Raw genomic sequence first — 11,400 nt, 5'->3', positions numbered from 1 at the left:
AAGAAGAAATCGTAGGCTTAGAATGCTACCAGTGTTGAATTGGTAATGATCACCAATGCCTAATAACATTGAAATGTTAGAAATAGTAGAGATCATGCATCTTCATATGAAAATACATAAAACCACTTATAGAATAGTCATGCCACCCATAAAAATATTGAATCTGAATATTATCCTTCTTCAACATCTCACCATGGAGATGCAGTTAGCAAAATTCAGATTGTGGGGGAATTCTGACAAAAGAGCCAGTTTTGTTAACGACAATGAAAATTATACAAAAATTAAAAAGCCAGAATATTAAGGAAGACTCTATAGAGAGGTAAGGTATACATCAATAAGCTGCAGTGTATGCATCTTATCTGAATCACAGATCAAGTAGGCAGATTTTTCAAAGGGTAAAAAAAGACAATTGAGGACCTGTAAAGAATGATGAATATCTGCAGGCTTTAACAAAATGTTATAAATTATTTTAAAATTATGATGGCTTATGTAATCATCAGAACACTAATCAGGAGTTTAAAATTGTTGAAGCTGGATGGTAGGTATATCAGGTTTATCATATTATTCTTTTTCTGTTTATGTTTTTAATTTCTATGATAAAAAGTTAAAATATTTTCATTAATTCAAATTTGTGTAGTTACTAAGAGCAACAATGGGAATTCCTTCATCAAGGGAAGAATTTTGATGTTTGACTTTTTTTGATAAAGTTTTCAAGGAAATTAAAACAATACAATTAAACATAGAATCTGTTACCTGCTGAAGCTTAACACTCACAAATTTTCTTCCCAATCAATTGTTTCTGCTTCATAAAAATTGTTTCAAGTAAACTGAGAGAACTAGGAATTATAACTGAGAGATAAATAATAACTTTTCAAATTTATTTTCTGGTTTAATTTTATAATTAATTCTAGGCTTTTACCAATTGCATATACCTTGCCTAACACTCAAAGTTTTAGAAAAACTAGACCTATTTTTCATATTTAGAGATATTTTTATTTTTAACTCTGTTAAAGTATATTTTCTTTTATTCAATCCTATACTGCTTTTCATTGAGGAGAATGTTTTTACATACTAAAGTTAAAAATCATGCCAGTGAACAAAGAATTCATTATACCTTTAGTATGTTGTTCTAATTAGCTAACCATTTGGAAAAACAGTCAAATTTTTATCCTTAATTTATACCAAACATGTCTTTATGGCTTAAATATTCAAATATATAAAATAACACCATAAATGTAATCATAATAGAAAATATTGATGAATGCTTATATAACCTATGTTGAAAAAGGACTTGCTCATGTGATACTAAGACAGAGTTACATAACAAGATTGACAGACTTGAAAACATAAAAACTTAAACCAACATATAACAAAAGACCTTTGCCCCAATTAATGACCATTATTTAAAATATTTTATTTAACTATTTAAGTGTTCAAATATTTTAAAGGTGCTATTATGAGTTAGTCTTAATATAGTAAGAACATTTATGAATAGATAAGAAAAAATTATTTTTCTGAGAGTAAAGTAGACTAGAGACATGAATATAAGATACACAAATAAAGAAATACAAATCACCAACATACACATGAAAAAAATTCATATAGACTTGCTAGTAATAAAATAAATGCAAATTAATAAAAAAATAAGATGACACTTTCTATCTGTCAAATTGCCAAAGGCAAAGAGCTTGACTGGACAGGTGTGTGGTTTTGGCACTCGAGTGCTATGTCCTGCTGGGAGAAGGAGAAATTGGCTCAATCTTCTCAAAGCACTTTGGCTGTCCTGAGACCCTTAATATTTGCATAACCTTTAATGTGAAAAATTTCTTCTCTAAAATTTATTTTTAAAAATAACAGAACAAGTATAGAAACATTACCATGAATGTTTATGTAGCATTGTTTATAATAACAAAATACCTCTAAGCAATCTGAAATCCTAGCATGGGGATTTATTCAGCCCCTTTGTAGATATGTACAGATTCCAAAGAGTGCTTTATTAACATAGAAAGATGGTGATAGCTACTGTAAAGTGGGAAAAGAAGGGCTCAGAGCAGTTTATATTCTGTCATTCCATTATATTCCTTTATCTATATCTATATCTATATCTATATCTATATCTATATCTATATCTATATCTATCTATATCATCGACATCTATATCTATATATCTATCTATATCTAATCTATCTGCATTTTGTATGAGAAATATATACATATACCCTCCGTAATAAATAAATTTTAAAAAGGTGTGTTTGCTATCTATATCTGAAGAGTGACTAGTAAGAACCTATGCTGTAAAATGTGACAACAGGAAAGATCATTCAACACATTGTAATGCTTGTTCTTGATGCGATAAAGTGACTGATAGGAAAACCACAGCTCTAGATACAGAGCCTAGAGAGGTCAGGAAGTCTGCACAAGGAAAGCTTACATCTGATTTTTTTTTATCCCACCTGCGGACTTTTTATTCAATATTTTGTTCAGATAGAGTGGGAGAGAGAAATATCGATGTGAAAGGGACACATTGAGTGATTGCCACCCACACAACCCAACCAGGGCCCGGGACAAATTTCAACCAAGGTACGTGCCCATAGCGGGAACTGAACCCGGGTCTCTCCAGACCGCAGGCCAACACTCTAAATGCTGAGCCAAACTGGCCAGGGCACATCTGATTTTTTTAAGTTATTTTTTTATTTAATTTAATATTTTCCCTCTATGCCCCCCTTCAATACCCCCACCCACTCTACCCCTGCAATCAACACATGGTTGTCTATGTGCATGAGTTCTCTCTCTTTTTTTTCTTTTTTGTTCAATCCCTCCATCCCCACACTCCTCCCCCATCTGATTTTGACACATCACGAAGAGAAAAAAAATATCAGAGCAAATGATCAGAGGTAGAGTTCAGAGCTATGATCTTGAGGAAGCTCAACAGCATGAGTAAGGACATGAACACTATGAATAAAGATATAGAAATATTGAAAACCAACAAAGTGGAAATGAAGAATGACATAGCAGAAATAAAGAACACATTAGAAGGACTAACCAGCAGAGTAGAGGAAGCTGAAGACCAGATCAGTGAATTAGAAGACAGGATATTTAAAAAATCAACCAATCAGAAAACAAAAAGGAAAAAAACAATTGAAAAACAGGAAGATAGCTTAAGAGAACTGTGGGACAACTGGAAACATAATAAAATTCACATCATAGAATTCTCCAAAAAGGAAAAAAAATGGGCAAGGGTTAGAGAATACATTTAAAGAAATAGTAACAGAATACTTTCCTAATTTGGTGAAGGAAGAAAGCATTCTGGTTCAAGAAGCACAGAGAGCCTCAAGTAAGAAGAACCCAAACAGGCCCACACCAAAACACATAGTAATTAAAATGCCAAAAATTAAAGACAAAGAGAGAATCCTAAAGGCAGCAAGTGATAAGCAACAGGTTATCTACAAAGGAAACCCCTTAAGGCTCTTAGCTGACTTCTCAACAGAAACACTACAGACCAGAAGGGAGTGGCATGAAGTAATCAAGGTCATGAAAAACAAGGATCTGAATCCAAGACCACTCTATCGAGCAAGGCTATCATTCCAAATACAAGGTCAAATAAAGAGCTTCCCAGACAAAAAAAGGCTAAGGGAATATATTAACACCAAATCAGTACTACAAGATATGCTGAAAGGGCTGCTATAATTAGTAGAAGAAATAGGAAGAAAAATAGAACCACACTAAACAAAATGGCAGTAAATAAGTACATGTCAATTATCACCTTAAATGTGAATGGTTTGAATGCTCTGATCAAAAGACACAGAGTAGCTGACTGGATAAGAAAGCATGACTCACATAAGGTTGTTTACAAGAGACCCACCTCACAACAAAAGACTCACATAAGTTGAAAGTGTAGGGATAAAAACAAAAATCATTCAAGCAAATGAAAAAAGAAAAAAAAAAGTTGGGACAGCAATACTCATATCTGATAAAGTAGATTTCAAAATGGAGACCACAACTAGAGACAATGAAGGCCACTACATAATATTGAAAGGATCTATCCAACAGGAAGATATAACCTGGTAAACATATATGCATCCAACATAGGAGAACCAACATATATTAAAAATATTCTGGAGGACTTCAAAGGAGAAATTGACAGCAATACAATCATAGCAGGGGACTTCAATACCCCGCTGACATCACTGGATAAATCATCTAGACTAAAAATTAGCAAGGAAACACAGACTCTAAATGAAGCGCTAGATCAAATGAATTCAATAGGTATCTACAGAGAATTACATCCCAAAACTGAAGATGTCACATTATTCTCAAGAGCACATGGAACATTCTCAAAGATAGACCACATGTTAGGGCACAAACTAAGTCTCTATAACTTCAAGAAGAGTGAAAACATATCAAGCATCATCTCAGATCACAATGGCATTCAACTAAAAATCAATTGCAATAAGAACATGCAAAGACATGTTCTTTTGAAAACATGTAGGCTAAATAGCATGCTATTGAACAATGAATGGGTTACCATGGAGATCAAGGAAGAAATTAAAAACTTCCTGGAAACCAATGAAAATGTACACACCATAACACAAAATCTATGGGATGCAGCGAAAGCAGTTCTGAGAGGGAAGTTCATAGCACTACAGGTCTACCTCAAGAAACAAGAAAAATTTCTAATAGACTATTTAACCTCACAACTTAAATAACGAGAAAGCAAACAAATGGAAAACCCCAGAGCAAGTAGAAGGAAGGAAATAGTAAAGATCAGAGCAGAAATAAATGACATGGAGACCAAAAAAAAACACAATTTAAAGGATCAATGAAACAAAGAACTGGTTCTTTGAAAAGATAAACAAGATTGATGGACCCTTAGCTAGACTCACCAAGAAACAAAGAGAGAGAACCCAAATACACAAAATCAGAAATGAAATAGGAAAAGTAACAACTGACACCACAGAAATACAAAGGATTGTTAACAACTACTATAAACAATTATATGGCAACAAATTCAACAATCTAAGCGAAATGGACAAATTTCTAGAAACACACAGTCTTTCAAAACTGGACCGGGAAGAGATAAAAAACTTAAACACACCAATAACAATAAAGGAAATTGAAGAAGTAATCAAGACTCTCCCAGCACACAAAAGCGCAGGCCCAGATGGCTTCACGAGGGAGTTTTACTGAACATTCCAAAAAGAACTAACACCCATTCGCCTCAAACTATTTCAAAAAATTAAAGAAGAAGGAAGACTTCCAAACTCATTTTATGAGGCAAGCATAATTCTAATTCCAAAACCAGAAAAAGACACTACAAAAAAAGAAAACTACAGGCCAATAACCCTGATGAACATAGATGCCAAAATCCTGAACAAAATACTAGCAAATCAAGTCCAGCAATACATCAAAAAAAATTATTCACCATGACCAAGTGGGATTCATTCCAATGATGCAAGGCTGGTACAATATTTACAAATCAATAATTCTTATACACCACATAAACAACATGAAAGATAAAAATCATATGATCATATCAATAGACGCTGAAAAAGCATTTGACAAAATCCAGCACTTATTTCTCATAAAAATGCTCAGCAATCTGGGAATAGAGGGATCATATCTATACATAATAAAGGCCATATATGAAAGACCTATAGCCAACATCATACTCAATGGCCCAAAATTAAAAACATTTCCCTTAAGAACAGGAACAAGACAAGGATGCCCACTTTCGCCACTCTTATTTAACATAGTACTGGAAGTCTTAGCCACAGCAATCAGACAGAAAGAAAAAATAAAAGGGATCCAAATGGGAAAGGAGGAAGTGAAACTATCATTATTCACAGATGACATGATATTATACACAGAAAACCTCAAAGACTCCATCAAAAATTTACTAGACTTAATAAATAAATTTGGCAAAGTAGCAGGATACAAAATTAATGCCAAGAAATCGATGGCATTCTTATACACCAATTATGAAGTCACAGAAAGAACTGAAAAAACAATCCCATTTACCATCATGGCAAAAAAAATGAGATACCTAGGAATAAACTTAACCAAAGAAATAAGGGACCTATTTGCAGAAAACAACACATCATTGAAAACAGAAATAGAGGAAGATATAAAAAAGGGGAAGCACATACCTTGTTCATGAATTGGAATAAGTAACATCATTAAAATGTCCATACTACCCAAAGCAATCTATAGATTCAATGCAATCCCCCTCAAAATACCAATGACATACTTAACAGAACTAGAACAAATACTTCAGAAGTTCATAGAGAACCAAAAAAGACCTCGCATAGCCACAGCAATCTTGAAAAGAAGAACAAAGTTGGAGGGATCACAATACCAGATTTCAGGTTATACTGCAAAACCACTGTAATCAAAACAGCCTGGTACTAGCACAAGAACAGGCATGTAGACTAGTGGAACAGAACAGAGAACCCAGAAATGGACCCAAGGCAATATGCTCAATTAATATTTGACAAAAGGGGCAAGAGCATACAGTGGAGTAAAGACAGCCTCTTTAATAAATGGTGTTGGAAAAATTGGACAGCTACATGCAAATAAATGAAACTAGACCATCACCATACACAAGAATAAACTCAAAATGGATAAAAGACATAAATTTGACTCATGAATCCATAAACATCCTAGAAGAAACTGTAGGCAACAAAATTTCAGACATCATACGCAGCAGAATTTTCAATGATTCATCACTTTAGGCAACACAAACAAAGGAGAAAATGAACACATGGGACTACATCAAACTTAAAAGCTTCTGCACAGTGAAAGATACAATCATCGAAATGGAAAGGCAACCCACTGCATGGGAGAGCATAACTGCCAATGATATATCAGATAGGGGGTTAATTTTCAATATATATAGAGTGCTCATACAACTCCACAAAAGGAAGACAAAGAACCCAGTTAAAAATGGGCAGAGGAACTAAATAGACACTCTACAAACAGGACATACGAATGGCTAAGAAACATATGAAGAAATGCTCAACATCACTAATCATCAGAGAGATGCAAATTAAAACAACAATGAGGTACCACCTCACACCTGTCAGAATGGCTGCCATCAACAAATCATCAAACAACAAGTGTTGGCGAGGGTGTGGAGAAAAGGGGACTCTAGTACACTGCTGGTGGGAATGCAGACTGGTGCAGCCCCTATGGAAAACAATATGGTGTTACCTCAAAAAATTAAAAATTGAACTTCCATTTGACCCAGTGATCCCACTTCTAGGAATATACCTAAGAAGCCTGAAACACCAATCAGAAAGAATATATGTACCCCCATGTTTGTAGCAGCACTATTTACAATAGCTAAGATCTGGAAGCAGCCCAAATGTCCATCAGTAGACGAATGGATAAAAAATGTAGTGGTACATATACACAATGGAGTACTCTGCAGCTGTAAGAAAGAAAGAGCTGTTATCCATTGAGACTTCATGGAGGGACCTGGAAAGTATTGTACTAAGTGAAACAAGCCAAACAGAGAAAGACAAATATCACATGATCCCACTTATTTATGGAATATAATGAACATACCAGTCTGAGTAATGGGGTAGTCCCAGAGACATGGAAATGGGGTACAGACTGATAATCCCCAGAATAGGGGGTTGGGAGAGAGATAAACCACAGAACTTACATGCATGTATTCATGAACAATGGACATGGACAACAAAGCTGGGGACAGGGTGGGGAGGGTGGAAGAGGAGGGAATCAGTGGGGGGAAAAGTAGAAACATCTGTTACAAAAATAAAATAATTAAATAATTTAAAATAAATAAATAATTTAAAAAGAAAGATGAGGATAGCAGTAAATGTAAGATTCGACCTGTGGCTTGCATTATATTTCTTTTGGTTAGTGCTAGTGTACAATGTAACAAAAGACTAATTAGTCATACTGCTGCTCACAATCTTTCATGTCTTTCTGTTACTCTAAAGATATAGACCAAAATCCTTATCATGCCCTTAATGTCCCTGAAGAATCTTACCCCTGCCTGCCTTTTCATTCCTCATCTTCCTCTTGATTTCTGAGAAACAGCCAGTCATCTTCTTTCAGGTCCTTCAACATAGGATTTTTCTAACTGCAGATTGAGATTTACTAGAATATTATGAAAACAGCATTTAAAAATGAATAGAATAGAATAGAATAGAATAGAATAGAATAGAATAGAATAGAATAGAAAAGAAAATAGAATACATCACAAGCAAAAGGGTATACATTATTTTATGTAAACACTTTTTATTTTGTGTGTTCATTTACTGGATTAGGTGGTAAACTATATTTCTTACTAAAGTAAAACTGTTTCAGAAGCAATGGTCTATCTCACCCAAGGCTTCTCAACTTGGACACTATCAACATTTTGGGTGGATAATTCTGTGGAGAGCTGTCCTGTTCTTTGTAGGATGCATAGCAGAATTTGTGGCCTCTATCCACTAGATATCAGGAGCACATCCCTCCTCCATCATGTCAACTCAAAATACCTCCAGACCATGCCAAATGCCCAGTTGAGAACTGTTCCTCTAACCCATCATGTCTGATCTCATGACAAAGCTTTTTCACAAGCTGTTCTCCGTTACTGAAAGGAACTTCTCACATGTTATCTCCTGGTAACTTAGCTCAATGCACTCTCCTTGGGAAAGTCCTTCCTGAGTCCTCCAAGTAGGTCTCATTTTTTTCTATTATATGTTCTCATAAAAGCATGTGTTGTATTTCAAGCCCTTATCAAGTGATAAATTCCCATTTACTTCTGTGATTATTTGATTAATATCTGCCTCACTCCTATGTTGTTAGTTCCATGAAATCAGGTTTCATGTCTGAGTTTGCTCACAGCACAGTGTTAAACAAATTTTTATTCAGTGTCTACTATGGCTTGGCTGCATACTAGATGCTAGGTGTACATTTGGTAGCCAAAAAAGGCAACATTTTTGTCTTTGAGTGACCTACAGTCTTGTTGAGGAGACCTAAAATACAGAAACAGACCAATATTTAAGTACACGTGAAAAATGGAAATGTTGCTAAAATAAAGATGTGTTTTGAGTTGGGAAGACCAATTTAGACAGTGTTGTCAGGGAGAAGGAAGCCCTAAGGATGGGGATGCTAAATAACACTTGAAGTATTAGAAGGATACAACCACATAAAAGCAGGGAAAGAACATTCCAAGAACAAGTATCATCTTACTTAATGGCCTTATAACATGTTTCTAGCAGGGTTTTAAAAGATCATTGTGTGCTGAAGAAACCTCATTGGAAGATATTAAAAGAGAAGAAGGAGAAGCCACTTAGGAAATCATTCCATCCAGGTAGGAGACCATTGGTGACTTGGACTAGAAGTTGTAGTGGAAATGGAAAGCAGTATATGAAATATAAGTATTTATTAAGTATTTAGTATGTCAATGATCAGATTTGCCATACTAGGTTCTTCGTATATATTTGTTGATTGAATATGTATTGTATAAATTCAACATTTACTAACATAATTAGATTAAAGCTTTAAGAAATTAGGACAATGTTGGGGTATGTTTTGAATAATTGACTTTTATTTTTGTCATCATATCTGCCTGTTAAAGTTCAGTTTAAATTCCACATGGTCTCAGAAATATTTCCCTATACTCTCAGAGAAATTAATCTCTGTTTCCATGGCTATATTCTCATAGCAAATTCATTCTATCTTCATTGTAGCATTTATCACTGTCTACCTTAGATAAGATATTTATGTGTTCATCTTCCCAGCTATGCTATGGGTGCAGTGAAGTCTGATAACTTTTAACATCTGAACTCTGATACAATAGACTGCACATAGGAGACATTAAATAATGTTGGTTGAATGGAGTGAACTCCATGAAAAATTACTTGGGAAAAACTCAGTCTTTGAAAATTTTGCTTCAATGACTCTTTTAGTCAGAAATAATCCCCCAGTGGACAGGAAATTATTTGTACTTCTTATTTGAAGTTAAAGTTTACTTTGAAAAAAGCAGTGTTTTAAAACATGTCTTAATCCCAGCCATACCAAAGGCAGGTCTCACTATTATAGTTTTTGATGATTCATTTTGCCATGAATGCTAAGGGAAGATATAGTTTCAACATTCTATGATGACTAGGTAGACATGGAATTGCTGGGCATAAGGTAAGGTATGTTTAACTCTGTAAGAGTTAAGTTAAACTACCTAATCTTTTTCCAAGGATATTTACTGTTTTATGGTCTCATCAACCATGTATGAAAGTACCTGTCTCTCTACATGTTTATTCACTTTTGCTATGCCAGTTTAATTTCAGCCACTTTACTGATTATAAAATGGTATCATCATTGAGGTTTAAATTTGAAGTTTCCCAGTGACTAATGATGTTGAGCACTGTCATATCCTTATTAGCCATTAATTTATCTTTCTTTTTGAAGTGTTTGAGTCTTTCACTGAAATAAAAATTATTTTCCAGATATGAGATATAATTGAGGTATAATATTTTGCAAGTTTAAGATATACAACATGATGATTTGATACACATAATATATCTAATTCATCCATCCATCAGAAAACACTTAGGTTGTGACCATGTCTTGGCTATTGTGAATGATGCTGCAATGAACATAAGGATGCAGACACCTCTTTGAGATGGTGATTTTGTTTCTTTTAGATATATAGCCAGAAGTGGGATTGTTGGATAATATGGTAGTTCTATTTTTTTTACAAAACTGCATACTGTTTTTCATAGTTGTACTAATTTACAATCCCAGCAACAGTGTAGAAGGGTTCCCCTTTCTACATATTCCTCACCAGCAATTGTTATCTTGTCTTTTTGTGATAATAGCCATTTAACAGGTGTGAAGTGATATCTAATTGTGGTTTTGATTTGAATTTTCCTGATGATTAGTGATGCTGAGTTTCATGTATTTTTTGGCCATTTATATACTTTCTTTGGAAAAATGTTTATTCAGGTTCTTCTTTCATTTTATAGTCAGATTATTTAGCTTTTTGCTATTGAGTTATGTAAACTCCTTTTTTGTGATATTAATCCCTGATCATGTATATGATTTGTATATATTTTCTCCCATTCTGTAGGTCACCCTCTCACTTTATTGGTGGTTCCTTTCACTGTACAGAAGCTTTTTTTAGTTTGATGTAGTCCCACTTGTTTATTTTTGCTTTTGCTTTTGATTTCACATCCATGAAATCATTGCAAAGAACAATGTCAGGAGCTTTCCCCCTCTGTTTTCTTCTAGGTGTCTTATGATTTCAGGTCTTATATGTAAGCCTTTAACCTATTTAAAGTTTATTTATGTGAGTGGTTTATGACAGGGGTCCAATTTCATTATTTCCCATTGGCTGTCCCTTTGTTCAATTTAAGATATTTTGCATGTCTTTTTATTATTATAAATATA

The sequence above is a fragment of the Molossus molossus genome, unplaced genomic scaffold (genome assembly GCF_014108415.1).
Source record: "Molossus molossus isolate mMolMol1 unplaced genomic scaffold, mMolMol1.p scaffold_m16_p_17, whole genome shotgun sequence".
Classification (NCBI taxonomy): Eukaryota; Metazoa; Chordata; class Mammalia; order Chiroptera; family Molossidae; genus Molossus; species Molossus molossus.
The sequence above is the reverse complement of the archived record's forward strand: the minus strand, read 5'-3'. Positions refer to the sequence as shown.